Source organism: Anolis carolinensis, chromosome 3 (assembly GCF_035594765.1).
Source record: "Anolis carolinensis isolate JA03-04 chromosome 3, rAnoCar3.1.pri, whole genome shotgun sequence".
NCBI lineage: Eukaryota > Metazoa > Chordata > Lepidosauria > Squamata > Dactyloidae > Anolis > Anolis carolinensis.
This window is the reverse complement of record NC_085843.1, coordinates 166,036,015-166,057,440: the sequence shown is the minus strand read 5'-3', so window position 1 is coordinate 166,057,440 and position 21,426 is coordinate 166,036,015. Positions and strand designations below refer to the sequence as shown.

Genomic DNA, 21,426 nt, shown 5'->3' with positions numbered 1-21,426 from the left:
AATGTGCTGATCACCACCGGGACCACCTGCACTGGTTTCTGCCAGAGTCTTTGAAGTTCAGTCTTGAGGTACTGATAGTGGCTGAGTTTTTCCTGTTGTTTTTCGGCAATGCGGCTGTCACCTGGGATGGCGACATCAATGATCCAAACCTTTTTATTTTCCACAACTGTGATGTCTGGTGTGTTGTGTTCCAGAACTTTGTCAGTCTGGATTCGGAAGTCCCACAGTATCTTTGCGTGCTTATTTTCCAATACTTTTGCAGGTTATTGACACAACAACATAGTATGACACAGCAAACAAGATAGATATACTGGATTTCATATCACAAAATCACAAGTCGAACACTTCCCAAATGTTTAGGACTGTGTGTTGTTGTTGTTGTTGTTTTTGTTGCTGTTGTTGTTGTTGTTGTTATTTCTATCCCGCCTTTCTCCCCATAGGGATTCAACGCGGCTAACAATAACATGACACAACTCAATGAAATGTAAAAACAAGACAAATACATTAAAAACACATATTGTGTAATGAATTACATAATTAATTTTGTTTAAAAGGTAACCTTCGCTATGTGCCCTTTGAGGGATTCTCCTCTCTGGCTGAAGCTTTTGGCACCATGTCACAAGAAAGTTTTTGTGGCTGATGCAGAGCAGCAAATGGTCCCACTGTCCTTAATCCACATAAAGGGGCATTGCTCCAAGGCTGATCATATTTATTTTGCCATCAGAGACAGAAAGGCATCTTTCCTCCTGTGGCAACAGAAATGCAGAGAGGATGCATTTAATAACTAACAACGTGCTGCTTTTTCATGACACTCGGTTGCTTGAGGCAGCTGCCTCGCTCAGCTTCACGGTAGTTCCAACTCTCCTGTGGGGCAGTTACTCCAGTTTTCATGCAAAACATCCACACCATATTTGAAGTGAACTCACAGACTCTCATTACATGGAACTTGTCTTGTATGATTCTGTTTTTCATCTGAAAGACAACAATGTCCCTTCAGGTAAAAAGAGGAATGAAGCAGGCCTTCGTTAACAGCACTTTTAAGAGGAAAAAGAAAGAAATTGTTTACATGTCGTCTTCAATCCATATTATCAAGGTGCCCAAGGCCACCCTGTTCTTGAGCAGTATTCTCAATTTTCTGTTAAATATTGCTGTACAGTAACAGAGGCTTGCAAACAGTGAATGAAAGGAATCCAATACTATGGCAACCCTTTGTGTAAAAAAAAGGAGGGGAACTTTATAATTTTACTTATTGGGTTGGTTGTTTATTATCCTGCTTCTCTGACAATCCTCCTCCCCCAGAGAAGCATCTAACAAAGGAAAATTATAGCCAGCTCCTAGGACAGAGATCAGCTTGACAAAGCCAGAACAACAAAATCATAGGCAGGCATTTTTTTTCTATTTATTTAGGCACAGGGTGCCTCTTCCTTGCCAATATTTAGTAGCTGTGCTGCAGTTCACCTAAGAGGGTCTTCCACATCTTTCAACTGTTCTGATTTGGCAGGGAAAGTTCTGAATAGTCCTGTCTTCTTAAAATGTCCCTGTTCTCCCATCACTTTCCCACTTTGCCTTCAGTTTACTTCCCTAGCTAAAAATTAAATTCATCAGGGAGAGAGAAAAGGAGGGGGGTAGAGCTCTACTGCCATATAATACAGTTTCTGAATCCAGATTATCTGCTTTTAACTGGATTACAGTAGAGTCTCACTTATCCAAGCCTCGCTTATCCAAGCTTCTGGATAATCTAAGCCATTTTTGTAGTCAATGTTTTCAATATATCATGATATTTTGGTGCAAAATTCATAAATACAGTAATTACAACATAACATTACTGCGTATTGAATTACTTTTTCTGTCAAATTTGTTGTATAACATGATGTTTTGGTGCTTAATTTGTAAAATCATAACCTAATTTGATGTTTAATAGGCTTTTCCTTAATCCCTCCTGATTATCCAAGATATTCACTTATCCAAGCTTCTGCCAGCCAGTTGGATAAGTGAGATTCTACTGTATATGAGTCTACCCTGCCATATAATCCAGCTCAAAGCAGACAATTTAGATTCAAAAACTGAATTATATGGCAGTGTAGATGGGGTTCTTCTGTTGCACCCCAAGGCTGCGGGAGCACTCTAAGAAACAGACAGGAAACCAGTATAACACACAAGCGGTTTATTAAAGCATATATATAAAGCATGTCTATGCACAGTTAGCGAAGTAAGTCAGTATTAAAAGTAGTCCTTAATATAAAGTCTTTAGCGTTTTCAAACAAGTTCAGCAAAGTGTTGTCGACTGCGTTTTAGGGGATCGGGCCCTTAAGGAGAGACCCGACCCGGTCCTGAGAGAACGGACCTTGGCGGAGCCAATAGGAAAATATGAGCCGCAATACAACCTGAAGCCGAAATGAAGAAGGTCCGCCAAAGTTGAAGGAAAATCCGCCAAGGAGTCTTTATTGAGCGATTCAGCTGAAAAGGACTCTAGTAGTGATCATTCAGTATACTAGGGTACCATATAATCAAAATACAGCCATATTTATACAAAATTTCAGTCTGACAGCCCTTTGATTTTCCCGCCCCGCTCCCCCGCCCATCTGATCGCGGATAGGCTAGAAGGTTGAACGAGGCGGGCTTTTGTTTCCCGCCTTGCTCTGTTGGCCCAATAGGGAGCTGCTTTTTGTCCCCACTCAAGCCAATCAGGAAGGAGAAGGCGGGAGTTATTGAAACAATGAAGTGACAGGGCAGGAAATATCATATTAATTCCTGCTAGACCGATTTCTAAAGGGATTAATGACAGCAATCAAGGGTTCCTGTCACGTATACAGATTTTAGATATGCCTTGGGGTGTCAGAGGTGGAAGTAAGGATGGGTGGTGATGGGCTCAGCAGGGCGCCTTCCTGAGGTGTCCTGGATTTCCTTTTGGAGGAGATATGACAATGTTTGCCTTGAGGGCGAATCACCTTTAGGTCAAATACTCCGAATTCGGCAACTCAAGCCCTATATTGTCCATGCAATCTGAATTTGATTGGGTTAAGCGGTGGCGGATTATCCTTTTGTTTTTGGGAAGGGAAGCCTGGGTCATAGGATCTGGGGTTCAAGTTAAGTTCAAAATATTTCCTATTTGATTTCATGATTTGACAATTATATGAAATAAAATGAAAAATAAAATAAAGTTGGAATATAAACCCAGCTGGGAAAAATACATATTTTCCGGGGATCCCAAAGAGTACAAATACATATAGGCAGATAGATAGATTTCAAGGAAGTAAGGGAGAATCCATAGAGGTGGGTTACATTGCATAAAGGGGAATCATGAATGATATAAACAATTGAAAACATTTGATAAGAACGAAGTTCACAACATCTGGGGAACCCAATATGGAAATTCATAAAAGTGGAGTTTTAATAGCATGATTTTACAATTCATGAAGTTGTTATCTCTTGCCTCAGAGTGCAGGGATAATCCACAGTAAACTCCAGTAAAAAGTCTCAATCACCTTCTACTATAAATATATGAAATATAGAACATAAAGTCTTGATTTTTGAACTATCTTTTACAAAGTCCTGGGGGGGGGGGGTGGTCACCTCGATCACAAAAGTCCTTTTTGTTATCCACCAGTGAAACTCGATAGTTTCACCCAAAAATCAAGGATAGTTCTTAAACCAGAACCAAGAACCAAACGCTGCAAACTGCAACTGTAATCCACTTGATGAGTCCCATCTCAGATCAAGGAAAGCAACATAAACAAGGCAAAGTCAGTCTCAAACTCAGGAACAAAGATGCCAGGGTACAAGGCAAAGTCAGTCTCGACTCATGAACAAGGAAAGCAAGGTAACAAGGCGAGGTCTACTCAGAAGTAGCGGCATGGTGCGGCTTGCAAGGAACTAGGAACCTGGCTCAATTTCCAAACAGGAGTCAAGGGTGGGAGCTGAATACTGGAACCTCTTCCGAGGAAAGGCAAAGTTGACACTGCAATGAGGAACACAAAGGGGAACACTTTTAAGGAGATTCCAAGGTTGTGAGATTAAGGGAATGCAGGACCCACATAAATTCCCACGGGAAGCAGTTAGTCATTATCAAGCCTCAGAACTAACCTCTTGCTTCTTTGAACCCTCTCCTTGCTCCTATCTCTTGTAAAACACTCCCTCCGATTGAAAGACCCATCTTCGCCCAGAACAACACCATCTGGTGTAGGCAAGATTGCCGAGGCATTGGAATGTTCTCCAATTATCGGATCCTCCTGTGTAATAATATCAGGCAGCTGCAAGGCCAAGGGGCCTCATTCTGGGCCTGGATCCGTAGCATAGTCTGTTTCCAACTCCAGCTCTTGATGAACTATAGACCGCGATGGCTGAGCCACAACATCTTCCCAGTTCCATCAGGCAGAAGCAAACAGCTGCAGACTCTCCCAGCTTATCTGTTTTTCTTCATCTATAACTTTTTCTGTCTTGTCCACACTCTGATGTTGCTTTGTCATGTAAGTCTCAATTTTCATCTGTGAAATGTTGAAGAGTATGTGCTTCTTTCCATGGCTCATGGCAAAGATGAAGTATACTTTCTTACCTGTCTTCCAGGGGCAACTGATTTGTAGAGAGTTCAGTTAGGACTGCAGATAAAGAGGTCCATGCCTGGCGAGCTTCTGCTAAACCAGATGAGCCCCGATTAAGGACAAATACTCCAAGTTGAAGGTAAAGTTACAGAGGTTTATTACAATTTGTCCAAATAGGATGCAAGTACAAGCAATACGCTTTCAAAGGTACAAGCACAAATTCACAGAAAATTACATGACATCTTATGCAGTTCTGATAGCTATTCAGACTTCCTGGACCCTCCCCTGATTGGTCGGAAAGCAGGGCCGGCTTGGATCCACACAGGGATTGACTGGAGGTTCTCCTGATATCACAGCCTTCAGGAAGAGATCCCTGTGGTGTGAAGAAGAACAACTGGTGGTTAGACAGTTTAAAGGTTCAGTCCATTTGTAGAGATGCCCCTGGGAGGGCACAAACTGCGGGGAAGTGATGACATGGGTCTGCAGATGATTCCTTGGTTAACTTAAGTGTCCAGTTCCATTGAAACAAAGAGCGCAAGGTGACAATTTCAAATAATCAGAGGCTTGGCTGCTCAATCAAAAAATTAATGAATTTGCATTTGTTGAGCCTTCTCTTCTATGGGGGCGAAAAGCTCTTAGCCTCAGTTAAATGGACAAACATCCTGAGCTCATCTTGGGGTCAAAGGGGATCATCTGTCTTTGCACACACACACACACACACACACACACACACACACACACACACACACACACACACACAAAGATCCTAATATTAACTGCCTGGGGAAATAGCTGGAGGGACCTTGACCACAATCTCTATTACCAAGGGATCGTGCAAATTGAGAGCACAGAGGAGGTAGCTGCCTTCAAGATGCATTTGATACATTTTATACATTTATAAATTGGCACTGCTGCTGCTGCTCAGTCGTATAGTCGTTTCCGACTCTTCATGACCTCAAGGACCAGTCCACGCCAGAGCTCTCTGTTGCCCGTCGCCGCCCCCAGTTCCTTCAAGGTCAAGCCAGTCACTTCAAGGATCCCATCCATCCATCTTGCTCTTGGTTGGCCTCTCTTCCTTTTTCCTTCCATTTTCCCCATTATCGTGATCTTTTCCAAGCTTTCCTGTCTCCTCATGATGTGGCCAAAATACTTCAACTTTGCCTCTAATATCCTTCCCTCCAGTGAGCAGCCTGGCATTATTTCCTGGAGGATGGACTGGTTGGATCTTCTTGTGGTCCAAGGCACTCTCAGGATTTTCCTCCAGCACCAGAGTTCAAAAGCATCTATCTTCCTTCGCGCAGCCTTCCTTATGGTCCAGTTCTAGCAACCATAGGTTACTACGGGGAATACCATTGCTTTGACTATGTGGACCTTCGTTGCCAGTGTGATGTCTCTGCTCTTCATTATTTTGTCAAGGTTGGCCATTGCTCTCCTCCCAAGAAGTAAACGTCTTCTGATTTCCTGGCTGCAGTCTGCATCTGCAGTGATCTTCGCGCCTAGAAATATAAAGTCTGTCACTGGCTCCACGCTTTCTCCCTCTATTTGCCAGTTATCAATAAGTGTAGTTGCCATGATCTTGACGTTTAACTGCAACCCAGCTTTTGCACTTTCTTCTTTCACCTTGGTGATAAGGCCCCTCAGCAATTCCTCACTTTTGGCCATCAGAATGGTATCATCTGCATACCTAAGATTGTTAATGTTTCTTCCAGCAATTTTAACTCTGGCCTTGGAATCGTCAAGCCCCGCACGTCGCATGATGTGTTCTGCGTACAAGTTGAATAGGTAGGGTGATAGTATGTAGCCCTGCCCTACTCCTTTCCCAATCTTGAACCAGTCTGTTGTTCCGTGATCTGTTCTTACTGTGGCTACTTGGTCTTTATACAGATTTCTCAGGAGACAGACAAGGTGACTTGGTATCCATGTACCACCAAAAACATGCCATAGTTTATTATGATCCACACAGTCGAAAGCTTTAGAATAGTCAATAAAGCAGAAGTAGATGTTTTTCTGAAACTCCATGGCTTCCTCCATTATCCAGTGTACAAGTAATACAAGTTACATACAAAGTATGAATTTGATACATTTATTAAAGCGTTAAATTTAATGTAGTTTGGGGGTACACCTGATGCTATGTTCTTCTGGAGCCTCTAGCGGCTTCAGCATTTTGCAGCTCTGAAACCACTAAAAATGTATTTTTTTAAAAAAAAATATCTCTTGCTTGGAGTCATCTTAAACTTTTGGGGGAGGGAATGCTGTGGCTCGATAACAGGTAGAAAGCTCTGCGTCTGGTCCTTTCCAAGTGCACTTCTCTAGGACCCGGTATATAAAGTAAGTCCCGTTGGGATGGTCGTTGCGACCTCTGATGATGGGAGAAGGAGAGACAGTCCCTAAGGTACGATGGGCCCTGGCTGTAAAGAGTTTTGAAGGTCAGAACTAGCATCTTATATAGACCACGGTAATCAGTTGGAAGCCAATGCAGATGCTGCAGCACTGGTGTTATATGGCATTTCATGGGTGTTCTTGTGAGTAGCCTGGCTGCCGCATTCTGAACAATACGGCGCTTTCGGGTCGTTGACATCGGAAGGCCAACATACAGGGTGTTGCAATAGTCCAGCCTAGACGTGACTGTGGCATGGATGACTGTTGCCAGAGCCTCATCAGATAGATAGGGTGCCAGTTGCCTCGCTTGTCGTAGATGGAAAAAGGCCTGTTTGCTAGCAGCAGCGACCTGAGCTTCCATTGTCAGCTGCGAATCCAAAATGACACCCAGGCTCTTATTCTCAGTCCCATCTGTTTCGCAAGCGTGACTGGTGGGGATGGGAAACAGGGCCTTCTCAGTGGTGGCTCCTCAGCTGTGGAACTCCCACCCCAGTGACATCTGGCAGGCTCCATCCCTTCTGGATTTTAGAAAAAAGCTGAAAACCTGGCTATGTGCACAAGCGTTTAAGAATAATCTTCTACGGCTTTGAAGCGGTCTGGATTATGGGCAAGGTTTTAGGATGAATGGAACTATGCACTTTATAGTTTTGTATACTGTTCCATGTGTATTTCTGCTTATGTGGCAAAGTGTGTTAAAGCTCTGAGCTGCTGAACTTGCAGACCGAAAGGTCCCAGGTTCAAATGCTGGGAGCGGAGTGAGCGTCTGCTGTTAGCTCCAGCCTCTGCCAACCTAGCAGTTCGAAAACATGCCAATATGAGTAGATCAATAGGTACCGCTCCGGCAGGAAGGTAAGGGCGCTCCATGCAGTCATGCCATCCACATGACCTTGGAGGTGCCTACGGACAACGCCGGCTCTTCGGCTTAGAAATGAAGATGAGCACCAACTCCCAGAGTCAGACATGACTGGACTTAAAGTCAGGGGAAAACCTTTACCTTAAATTATTTTTATTGTTTATGTTTTACTGTATTGTTGTTATTTTTATTGGCATTGAATTTTTGCCAGATCTGTAAGCCGCCTTGAGTTCCTTCGAGTGAAAAAGGCGGGATAGAAATGACGTAAATAAATAAATAAATAAATAAATAAATAAATAATGCTAGAAGTATCTGAACTGTCTCTTCAGGGGCTTAACCACCACGGGTGGTAATACTCTGTTTCCCCTAAAATAAGACATCCCCTGAAAATAAGACCTAGTAGAGGTTGTGCTGAATTGCTAAATATAAGACCTCCCCAGAAAGTACGACCTAGCAAAGTTTTTGTTTGGAAGCATGCCCGCCGAACAGAACACCAGAGCATGCAGGATCGGTAAATGTATGTACCATAAAGTGTTGTACATGGAAATATCGGTAGTAACAAGAAATTGTTGATAGGATTCACAGTTTGTCTGGTTATGCTTGTTTATGATGACAACTACTGTACAGTATATAATAAATGTTCATTTTTTTGTTCAACAATAAATGTGAATTTTTCTTCATGGAAAAATAAGACATCCCCTGAAAATAAGACCTAGAGCATCTTTGGGAGCAAAAATTAATATAAGACACTGTCATATTTTCGGGGAAATGCGGTAGCTTTAAGCTATAACATGCTGGTAATTGTCCCTGTTGCAGGGATGTGACCAAATAGAATTTACTAAAATTAGTTTCTTGGGACTTTATTGCATGAAACCACCAATACATGGTAGTCACGCTGTCACTGACACCAGATACATAGCAACATGAGAACCTTCATTATTGCACCTCCCTTCATTTGCACAATTGCCCTGATGTATCCATCTGAGGTCTTCTGATGATGATGATGATTTCCAGTATATGTTCAGAGGGGGGGACTATTTATCGTTGTTGTTGTGGTTGTTTAATTTAATAGTTCCCGAAAAGTTTATTGATGCTGGAAGGCAAATATTACTTTAAAACAGAAAATAGACAATTTGAGAATAGCAAGAGGGAGGGGAGTGAGTGTGGGAAAGGAGAAGACTTCATAACACAAGGTAGCTGTCAGAAACACTGCAGTATTGACAGCTATTGATGAGTTTTTCTGTCAATTCCAGTTATCATATTATTCACATAGTGGAGGCAGACTGGCAGCAGGATGTGTACTGCACTGTGAAATAGGGTCCATCACCAAAAGTGACCGTCTTTCTTTACTCCTTCCACGTTGGTTTGTCTCTCTCACGGGATACATTTCTTGGACTAAAAGAATTGGCCTAACTTTGTGGTAGATCTTGGTTTCTAGCTTATGACAGAGGCTCCTGTGCCTACCTTCTGTCCTGAGAACATAATATTATTTATTTCTGCTTTCTCTTTAGGAATGAGATGGGTGGATTTATTAATCTCGGGAATTACAACTATCTAGAAATGTTTGATAATTTTTTTTTTCGTGTCAGGAGCAACTTGAGTCGCTTCTGGAGTGAGAGAATTGGCCGTCTGCAAGGACGTTGCCCAGGGGACGCCTGGATGTTTTTGATGTTTTTACCATCCTTGTGGGAGGCTTCTCTCATGTCCCCGCATGGAGCTGGAGCTGATAGAGGGAGCTCATCCGCACTCTCCCCGGGTGGGATTCGAACCTGGCAGCTTTCAGGTCAGCAACCCAACCTTCAAGTCACTTAGTCCACTACGCCATCTTTTCTTGGATGAAACCAACATAGTCCCTACAAACCTTGTTCTTGGAGAGAAACTGTACCTTTTTCATATGTGCCACCACCCAATTTATGGAGCCTCCGGTAGCCTAAGGGATAAAAGCCTCGTGACTTGAAGGTTGGGTTGCTGGCCTGAAAGCTGCCAGGTTCGAATCCCACCCAGGGAGAGTGCGGATGAGCTCTCTCTATCAGCTCCAGCTCCATGCGGGGACATGAGAGAAGCCTCCCACAAGGATGGTAAAACATCAAAACATCCGGGCATCCCCTGGGCAACGTCCTTGCAGACGGCCAATTCTTTCACTCCAAAAGCAACTCCGGTTGCTCCTGACACGGAAAAAAAAAAACACCCAATTTTTATGGTATCTAGCAATTTTTACTTGTAGGATTTTAGGCAGTGCAAAAAAGGAAAGAAAAGACAATAGGGAGTCATTATAAAATCATGGCTCATGTGTTGACCATGCTGCTATGGGAACATAGAATTAAAGGTGGCCATGAGAACTATCTCAGGATTCTGCCCAATGAGAATCCTTGTTGCTTCCACAATTCAAATTAATTGATGGTTGGGTGTGAGTGGGAAGCAGACATTCATCACTGGTGGATTTGCCTTGAAATTTCATATCACAATTTGATCCTTTTTGTGATAAACAACTTGCCAATGACGCGAGATGAAAAAGTCCTTTAGGAAAGGTGGGGCGTTGGGGTGTGTGGGAGATAGCAGTTTAATTGTTATTACATGGCAAGCCATCAATAATGAAAGAGCAAACTGTGCCTGGCCTCTGTTCCCCATTTCAAAATACAAAATTACGCAGACAACCCCCCTTTCCCCACCACCTTTGTAAAGGAGAGAACATCATAGAGCCTACAGCATCATGTAGGCACATTTTGTTATCTTTCCTTTTTACAATGAACTAGCTTTAAAAATAAACAGGAAAAAGGTTGACCTCTCTTTCCTATTTTTCTCTTTGAATATGATTAATTTCTCATCTGACAACCTGCCTATGAGACTGTAATACATGGCACATACACATCCTTTGCTGTTGATTCTTGCCCAGTTTTAAGGCATGTTCCCTATAGAAGCAGTTCCTTCACTGCAAATAAGAAGAAAGTCAGCATTTTATTGCTTTTTTATGTTAAAAAGAATGCAACATTCAGTTCTTTCAGAAAGAAAGGCACATCTCCAGAGATGGAGAGAACGCAATGAAATAAATACCCTTCCTGATTTTTTCTTTCCGTGTCAGGAGCAACCTCTTCTGGAGTGAGAGAATTGGCCGTCTGCAAGGACGTTGCCCAGGGGACGGCCGGATGTTTTGATGTTTTACCATCCTTGTGGGAGGCTTCTCTCATGTCCCTGCATGGAGCTGGAGCTGAAAGAGGGAGCTCATCCGCGCTCTCCCCGGGTGGGATTCGAATCTGGCAGCTTTCAGGTCAGCAGCCCAACCTTCAAGTCACGAGGCTTTTATCCCCTAGGCCAGGGGTCTGCAAACTAAGGCCCGGGGGCCACATGCGGCCCATCGAAGCCATTTATCCGGCCCCCGCAGTGACAGCTCCCTCCTTCTCCATTAAGGAAGTCGTATGCAACGTGAGGGAGGGAAAGGCACGCACCTTTCCCGCCTCCTCCCTCACCGGGTGCAAGCTTTCCAAAGCTTTGCTTGTTTATAATTATAATTATAATTATAATTAATTATTAAGGGGTGCTTTGCTTGTGCTTTTGGTGAACAAAGGCAGAAGGGGGTTGGGCTAAATGGCCCAAGGGTTCTCTTCCAACCCTCTTATTATTATTATTATCATTATTATTGACAAAAAGATACAGTATAACACAGCAAATGAGATATATATATGCTGGATTTCATATTACAAAATCACAAGTTAAACACTTCCCAAGCGTTTAGGACTCTGTGATTTATTATTATTATTATTATTATTATTATTATTATTATTATTAACGGGCTGTGGCGCAGGCTGGTAAGCAGCCTGCTGCAATAAATCACTCTGACGATGAGGTCATGAGTTTGAGGCCAGCCCCTGCGGGGTGAGCACCCATCAATTAAAAAATAAAAACTAGCCCCTGCTCGTTGCTGACATAGCAATCCGAAAGATAGTTGCATCTATCAAGTAGGAAATAAGGTACCACTTATAAAGTGGGGAGGCAAATTTAACTAATTTACGACATTGGAATGAGGAAGTGCCGTCACAGTGGATGATGAAGCAGCTGCTCCCCCCTGTGGCCAGAATCGAACATCCCTTCAGGAGAAGGTTAAATTGCCTCTGCGTCTGTCTCTGTCTCGGTTCTATGTGTATATGGGCATTGAATGATTGCCCTATATGTATATAATGTGATCCCCCCTGAGTCCCCTTCGGGTTGAGAAGGGCGGAATACAAATACTGTAAATAATAAATAAATAAATAAATAAATAAATAAAACAAAACATTGAGGCTGGGTATCTATCTGTCAGGGGTGCTTTGCTTGTGCTTTTGGTGCACAAAGGCAGAAGGGGGTTGGACTAAATAGCCCAAGGGGTCCTTTCCAACCCTCTTTATTATTTTTATTATGATTACGATTATGATTAACATTGAGGCTGTATTTGTTCCCGTATTGTTTTTGTTTTTTACTTCAAAATAAGAGATGTGCACTGTGCATAGGAATTTGTTTATAGTTTTTTTAAAAAAAACTATAGTCCGGCCCTCCAACGGTTTGAGGAACTGTGAACTGTCCCCCTGTTTAAAAAGTTTGGGGGACCCCTGCCCTAGGCCATCAGAGGCTCTCACCCTTCCTGATGAATTCCTGGATCCACACAGAATGTTTGAAAGAAAAGGATCAAACAAGCTTTTAAAAGTTCAGATCCTGAAACCAATACATTCTTATCAAGCTGTGGAGCCCAATATTCCCTCCACCCTTTGTGCTTAATGGAATCCAAACAGAACAGGACATGTTCCCATAGAAGGCTGATCAGCCTGATTGGTTGTGAAAAAAGCACTGTCTGTCTAGCAGAATAGTGGGGGAAAGTGACAACGACACAATGGGAGACATTCCAAAGTGACTACACATTGTTGTTATGTGATAACATGGGACACTAAGGGTGGGATAGATTAAGGTTCCATTAAGATTCAGACGGAATGGCTATTGTGTAGACATGTTGGTTCAAAACTTCACTCAGGATGCATCTACAGTAGAGTCTCACTTATCCAACATAAACGGGCTAGCAGAACATTGGATAAGCGAAAATGTTGGATAATAAGGAGAGATTAAGAAAAAGTCTATTATGTCAAATTACCTTATGATTTTACAAATTAAGCATCAAAACATCATGTTTTACAACAAATCAACAGAAAAAGCAGTTCAATACACAGTAATGTTATATAGTAATTCCTGTATTTACTAATTTAGCACCAAAACATTGTAATGTATTGAAAACATTGACTACTAAAAATGGACTACAAACAAAGAGTTGCATAAACTGAACATACAGTAACAACATTGTCAAAAGTTAAATCCATAAAAAGTTAAGTCCTGTGAAATTTTTAAAAAATATGTGATCCTTGCCTGCCTAGAGAAGCAGTTGTGGATCCGGGTGGGAGGCAGACTGTGTTGGATAATACAGAACGTTGAATGAGCAAAGACTGTATAAGTGAGACTCTACTGTACATTGTAGAAAGAAGGCAATTTGATACCACTTTTCAGATTCTTGCATGAGGGTTGAGGGACACATTAGTGGCTTCTTAACCATGAGTGGAAATTCGACAGCATAACAATCGTATTTCAGACTGGTTCTCAACTCATTCTTTGGTCATTCTTTTCAATTGTGTGTTTTTCTAGTGTTGGCAGTGGTGTGATAAGCCAGAAGCTCTGCTCAATAAGCTTGAAAAACTATGTACAGTAGAGTCTCACTTATCCAACATAAACGGGCCGGCAGAATGTTGGATAAGCGAATATGTTGGATAATAAGAAGAGATTAAGAAAAAGCCTATTAAACATCAAAATAGGTTATGATTTTACAAATTAAGCACCAAAACATCATGTTATACAACAAATTTGACAGAAAAAGTAGTTCATTACACATTAATGCTATGCAGTAATTACTGTATTTACGAATTTAGCACCAAAATATCACAATGCATTGAAAACATTGACTACAAAAATGCGTTGGATAATCCAGAATGTTGGATAAGTGAGACTCTACTGTATTGTCGACTCACTTTCCTCTGCTTCATTTTTTTGTACCCATTTTCTCCTTTGGGCCATTCAACTGTTGGCCAACTGACAGAGAGGACTTCTGACTGCATAGCCATTACTTTTTGTTTTTGCCACATTTGATTCCTTACCTAAAGTAATTGTGCCATTTTGCAGGTTATTCCTAGTACTGTTATTGATGTCCTTTGTTATAAAAGCATTTCCTTATTTTTTGGGGGTGGGGTGGGAGGGATCTGATATATTTTTGGTAAAAATTTGTTCTCCTGCTAGTCCCTGCATTCCAAAACAAGTTTTGGCACTGACATCTCCCCTTTGCAGAATATAGTAATAAGAAAAAGCTTGGGAATTGAAAAAAAAAATTTTGTTATGTTATCTATATTTTATGTTGGAAGGTACAGTTATTAATGTGTACCCAAAAGGTACACATTAATCACAGCTTTTCTGGTGGAAAAAAGTGTGTGTGTGGGGGGGGGGGGGGGGGAGATAACCAAAGAGCAGCAATGCATGGGTTGGGATGAGTTTTCTATGAGTTGGTACACTAAACAGAACATGCAACCAGCATTTTGAAAGTGCTTTCTGTAGGAACATGTGATAAAAAGAGAGGCCATCCGGACATGTTCCTGCTTTTTACAAGGATGTGTTTGCAATGGCAGAATACACTTTTAGAAAATTGTGCAATAACACAGCCCAACCAAAAAAATATTTTCTTGCCACTTCATCCCTTTTACTAAATTCCACTGAGTGCTACACTTAAAATCCGGGAAGCTACTGCTCCCACCACATTAGTTTGGCTTCAAGTGTCGGAGACAGCATTCTTTGTGTATTTTTAAGAGTGGTTGCCAGCAGTCTTTTACAACATGTCAGAAGGTGGTGGGGAACTGGATTCTTTGAAATCATCTGGAAGTTTGGCCTTTTCTGTAATGTAGTGGCATTTGTTGTTCCCAGGTTGAAAATAGAAATTATAACTCCTAGTAACGCTTAGCATGGAGCTATGGTATTTAAAGTCAGGTCCAAGAGCATTCATTCCATATTGGAAATGCACCCAGAGAAGGGTATGGACCTTGGGAAACTATAATTCCCAGGACTGCACAACATGGAGACATGGCATTCCCTAACTTTCCCTAACAAGGGTCTCTTGGCGCCTCCCACAATTTCCCCTCCCACAAATTGGGGAAACATCTCATTTTACTCCTGAGAGCAACAAATGCCATCACATTACTGAATTGGCAATTCATCTGGATCATGCCCCAAAAATATAGTTCTCCTGAAACATTTGAAAAGAATGCTGGCCCCCATGCTTAAAATATGGAAGGAATGCTCTATCCTACACTTGAACCCAATCTAATGCGATGAACACACTGGGTTACTGGATGTTAAGTGTGGGACTCAGTGGAATTTAATAAATGTGGTGAAGTGGTAAACCCACTTGTCAGTCCCAACCAGAGTAGATCTATGAAATCAATTGGATTTATCTGAGTGTTAATTTTCTATTGAGAGATTGATTCAAGTGATGTATTTTAATTGGTTTAGTTTAGTCATTGAGCAATTTTGGGCCAGTTCATTCCTTTTATTCTGACCTATTTTACAGTATTCTGGTGAAGAGAAGATTGGTGAAGGGAGGAGAAGAATAGCAATAGCCAAAAGGGAAATGTGTGGGCTATGCAGGGGAAAACACTTCTGCTACTGAGGCCCCTTCCACACTGCTGTATAAAATCCACATTGAACTGGATTATATGACAGTGTGGACTCAGATAACCCAGTGTGAATTATCTGATGTGATATTCTGGGTTATATGGCTGTGTAGAAGGGTTCTGAGGGCCCTTCCACACAGCCATATATTCCCAGAATATTAAGGCAGATAATCCAAAATATTCGCTTTGAACTGGGTTATCTGAGTCCACACTGCCATATAATCCAGTTTAATGTGGATTTTATACAGCTATGTCGAAGGGGCCTGACAGTCACAACGTCACAACGTGAACTTAGAGATGGGATGTTTTCCATATGATCTGTTAATTACAAAAAAATTAATCCACCATATGAATAAATCTTGTGTAGTCCTCCTTCTTTGTCATAATTATTCCTCTTCTGAAATGGAAGTCTTTGTATGCATAGACCCATTTGTGTTGTTTGTGGTCACTCCGGAAGATAAGCAGAGATTAGGAAAATGAATCTATCGTAAACTCAGCCCCGAATTTCACTCATTTTCAAGACTCTGAATCTAAATGTAGGAAATACAAGGAATTTCTATCCCTTAGTAATCATGAATAAATCACAATGCCTCTCCAATCGCATTTTTATGTGTAAGGAAAGAGGTAAAAATACAGACATCTATAACATTGGCCTACTTTCCAGATCTAAAGCATTTTATATGAAGAAATAATAACTTTTTGTTCACGTAAGGTGACTACAAAACTGCCATCCATTTTCTTAAGCGAGTATTTAAAAGACATCTTCCCGTTAACAATATACATCCTCTAGCACAGTGGTTCTCAACCTTCCTAATGCTGTAGCCCCTTAATACAGTTCTTCATGTTGTTGTGTTGACCCCCAACTATAAAATTATTTTCGTTGCTACTTCATAACTGTAATTTTGCTACTGTTATGAATAGTAATGTAAATATCTGATATACAGGATGTATTTTCATTCACTGGACCAAATTTGGCACAAATACTGAACACGCCCAAATTTGAATACTGGTGGGGTTGGCGGGGATTGATTTTGTCATTTGGGAGTTGTCATTGCTGGGATTTATAGTTCACCTACAATCAAAGAGCATTCTGAACTTCACCAACAATGGAATTGAACCAATCTTGACACACACAACTCCAACAGAAAATACTGGAAGGGCTTGGTGGGCATTGGCCTTGAGTTTCGGAGTTGTAGTTCACCTACATCCAGAGAGCACTGTGTATTCAAACAATGATGAATCTGGACCAAACTCTGCACAAATACTCAATATGACTAAATGTGAACATTGGTGGAGTTTGGGGAAAATAGACCTTGACATTTTGGAGTTGTACTGGTTGGGATTTATAGTTCACCTACAATCACAGAGCCCCTTGAACCCCACCAATGATATAATTGGGCCAAACTTCCCACACAGAACCCGCATGACCAACAGAAAATACTGGAGGGGTTTAGGAGGAATTGACAGTGATTTAGGGGAGATGTAGTTCACCTACCAGAGAGCACTGTGAAATAATATGTGTTTTCTGAGGTCCCCCCTTCCCACCCCCCAGGGGTCCCAACCTCCAGGTTGAGAAACGCTTTGGGTGAGTTTTATCACAATAGTCATTTGTTGTCTATGTTTATGTGCCTTTAAGTTGCCTATTAACCTTAGATTACCCCATGGGCTCGGGCTGTGGCGCAGGCTGGAGAGCAGCTGCAATCAATCACTGCAATGAATCACTCTGACCAGGAGGTCATGAGTTCGAGGTCCGGAGCCTATGTTTTTTTGTCTTTGTTCTATGTTAAAAGGCATTGAATGTTTGCCTATATGTGTAATGTGATCCGCCCTGAGTCCCCTTCGGGGTGAGAAGGGCGGAATATAAATGCTGTAAATAAATAAATAAATAAATAAATAAATAAAGTTTTCTCAGGCAAGAAATACTCAAAGGTGGTTTTACCAGTTCCTTCCTCTGAAATATAGCTCACAATACCAAGTATTCATTGGTGGTCTCCCATCTGAGTACTAACCAGAGCTGACACTCTGATTACTTTGGAGCTGTTCACACGGCCTTTTTTGGGCTGTGCCATTTCATGGGCCGTTACTGGCAAAAGGGGAGCACATTGGGCAGCTTGTGGCACTTGGCGCATCCTCCCTCCTTCCTTCATCATATGGTGGGGATGGGACAGAGCACATTGGCACCCTGTCCCCATCAAATAGGAGAAAGGGCAGCAACACACATTGTCCACCACCTTTTCCTCCATCATATGGGGAAAAGAGAGGAACATGCAGGTTGTTTCGTTGGAGCTACTCAAAACACACTTTCCTCCCCATGGTGATGAAGGAAGCACCTTCCAAAGATAAAAGTTATTTTGCTCTGTGTGAAAAGGTCCTAAGACCAAGGTGGTGCTTTTTCTCTTATTTTTGATTGTATTTGGATTATCTTTCATTATGTGTATTGCCTACATAATACATATACAATACAAAGACAGGCTGGAGAATATCTGGCACTCCAGATGTACAATATTGGACTAAGCATCCTTTCAGTACCCACTAAGATGGTTAGGTCTCCTGGGAGCTGAAATATAAAGGACTAGCTGTGCCCAGCCACGCGTTGCTGTGGCAAAGTATGGTGGTATGGGAAATAAAGTATTGAGGAATTGGTGGTAGTTAAGGTAAAGGGTAAAGCTTTTACCTTACATTAAGTCCATTATAAATGAGTTATATAGCTGTGTGGAAGGGCCTTGAGTCTACACTGCCATATAATCCAGTTAAAATCAGATAATTTGTATTTTATAGGCAGTGGGGAATAGGCCTAAGTGAGGCCTAACTCTGCCTGTCCCCTGGGCTGAGTGGGTTGCTAGGACACCAAGTGGGCAGAGCTTCTAACTGGCAGCAATTGGATGGCAGCAATTGGATAAAAACAATTCTTCCTCTCCCTCTAATTAGGACTTTATTTTTCTTTCCTTTTTGTTGTATGAACGCAGAGGCATGGATGACGGCTTGTGCTGCCAAGTTTAGTGTTTCTGGGATGTGTAGTTTTGTTGTTTTGTCCTAGGCCGAAATTTCATTACCCTTTTATATATATATAAATGTGAGGACCCAATGGTTTCATATTCCAGCTGTAAGAGCTTTGAGCTATTCATGATATATTGTTTTTTTCCGCAATGGACACTCAAGATTCAAGCATGCTCAGTCTTGACTAGAAAGGGGAAAGGACTGATCAATCCCTTGTGCACATAAGGTAAAGGTTTCCCCTGACATTAAGTCCAGTCATGTCTGACTCTGGGGGTTGGTGCACATCTCCATTTCTAAGCTGAAGAGCCAGCGTTGTCCATGGACACCTCCAAGATCATGTGGCCGGCATGACTGCATGGAGAGCCGCACATAAACAAGAGACTATTTTGTAGTTCTGAATGCTACAGGGTTCACTCAAGCGTGCTGATACCTGCAACTTGTTTCTCTTTGGCCCCATTTTGGTCGGCACTCAACATACCCCAGTTCCATATCACAGGGAGTAATGATTTCAATTATCTTAACAGTAAGCTGCCTGGGCTGAGGCTATGTGCTTGAAGTTGGAATATAAATATTTGAAGTGGCAGTAAATAATAGATGCAATGTTAGAACCAACTGCATCAAGAAAAACAAGAGCGATGAAAACAATTGTAGGCACAAATCAAAACAATGACAATCGCAACATCAAGAGCTACCAGAAACCTGTTCGTGGCTATCCTAGGAAAAGTAATTTTAAATGCTTATTTCATTGGAATCTATGGTAAATCATAAACCCATGAGCTGTAATTAAAGTACTTCCATCACTATCCTTTCACATAAACTAAGGATGGGTGGAGATTGAGAAGGGGGGCGGGCTGTACATTCCAGTGTGGCAGACCCTTCCGTTTTGCCATCGTTAAATATGTCAATGGCACTTCCCTCCATAAACTTCCTCCAAACCAGACTGTGGGACCAAAGTGCTGTTTATTCAAGCCAAGAGAGGAAATCGCTTCATATATTTATCACTGTATATCAGATGACAGCTGTGAAAAACATGGGGAAGATGCTGATGAAGTAAGTGACTCTGCCAACAAGAGCTGAGTTACCACAAGAATCGGCTTTCATTCCAGGCAATAAAATATAATAAATACAGTATCTAAATGCTAATCATCATCATCATCATCATCATCATCATCCGAAAATACATCACACAGTCCTAGACGACTTGTGATTTTGTGATATGAAATCCAGCATATCTATCTTGTTTGCTGTGTCATAATAATAATAATAATAATAATAATAATAATAATAATAATAATAATAATAATAATAATAATAATATCAACCATCTACCAGCAGTTATTTCATAATGCTGATATCTGCCACCTAAGACAGCTGCTCTACTCTAGCTACTGCAGTGGCTCTCATCGTGGGGTTCCCAGATGTTTTTGGCCTTCAACTCCCAGAAATCTTAACAGCTGGTAAACTGGCTGGGATTTCTGGGAGTTTTAGGCCAAAAACATCTGGAGACACTAGGTTGAGAACCACTGGTCTAATGGTTGGGACAGCCTACAATATGGAGATGAGCGAAATCCTGACCCAGTTAGGATCTCTTCTTGAATGGAGGAGCTCTATGTATGTGCTTTAGCATCTGTCTGTCTGTCTGTCTGTCTGTCTATCTATATTAGAGGGTTATTGTATGTCTTTCGGGCTGTGTGGCCATGTTCCAGAAGTATTCTCTCCTGACGTTTCACCCACATCTATGGCAGGCATCCTCAGAGGTTGTGAGGCATGGATAAACTAGGCAAGGAAGGTAAATATATATCTGTGGAGAGTCCAGGGTGTGACAAGAGTCTGTCAGTTGGAAGCCAGCACTAATGTTTCAGTTAATCACCCTAATTAGCATTGGAAAGTTTTGTCTCTTGCCTGGGGGGCATCCTTTGTTCAGAGTCATTAGCCGTCCTTGGGACTCCTCTGCCCTCAGAGTGTTGCTTCCCATCTACTGTTCTGATTTTTGAGTTTTTTAATACTGGTAGCCAGATTTTGTTCATTTTCATGGTTTCCTCCTTTCTGTTGAAGTTGTCTACATGCTTGTGGATTTCAGTGGATTCTCTGTGTAGTCTGACATGATAGTTGTTGGAGTGGTCAAGCATTTCTGTGTTCTCAAATAATATACTGTGTCCAGGTTGGTTCATCAAGTGCTCTGCTATGGCTGATTTCTCTGGTTGAGTGAGTCTGCAGTGCCTTTCAGGTTCTTTGACTCGTGTTTGGGCGCTACGTTTGGTGGTCCCTATGTAGATTTGTCCACAGCTGCATGGTATCCGGTAGACTCCTACAGAGGAGAGAGGATCCCTCTTGTCTTTCACTGACCGTAGCATTTGTTGGATTTTCTTTGTGGGTCTATAGATAGTTAGTAGGTTGTGCTTCTCCATCAGTTTTCCTATGTGGTCAGTGGTTTCCTTGATGTATGGTAAGAACACCTTTCCTCTGGGTGGATCTTTGTCTTGACTCTCATGACTTGTTCTTGGCCTTGCAGCTCTTCTGATGTCTGTGGTGGAGTATCCATTGGCCTGTAGAGCCCAATGGATACTCCTTCCTTGCCTAGTTTATCCATGCCTCACAACCTCTGAGGATGCCTGCCATAGATGTGGGCGAAATGTCAGGAGAGAATACTTCTGGAACATGGCCACACAGCCCGAAAGACATACAACAACCCTGTGATCGCGGCCATGAAAGCCTTCGGCAATATATCTATATTACGCTTGTGCATTTGTATAGAAGTGCTATCTGTTTTTGTTTGTTGCATTTGTAAGTCCCCTGTTTTCATTTTCATGCAGCTCCTGAAAATTGACACCTTTCCAAATAGGACTTTTCATTCTGCATCTGAAAAAACAAAAAATTTCGAACCATTGCCCATTATAGGTGGGCTTCCCCAGGCTCTCCTTCCCCTTAGTTTTAGGGC

The 21,426-nt window shown here is 41.8% G+C and overlaps 1 protein-coding gene across 10 annotated transcripts in view; it reads left to right on the top strand.

Moving 5' to 3' along the window:
* The window catches only part of cabcoco1 (ciliary associated calcium binding coiled-coil 1), a 210,813-nt gene that overhangs the window by 76,304 nt on the left and 113,083 nt on the right, over window positions 1-21,426 (top strand). For 7 of the 10 annotated variants that reach the window (XR_010004460.1, XM_062975779.1, XM_062975784.1 and 4 more), the window contains exon 2: window positions 4,564-4,677. The exons of the other annotated variants lie outside the window; for them this stretch is intronic. The gene's annotated coding sequence lies outside the window, so the exon portion shown is untranslated. The remainder of the gene's footprint in view (window positions 1-4,563; window positions 4,678-21,426) is intronic. 10 annotated transcript variants of the gene reach the window in all.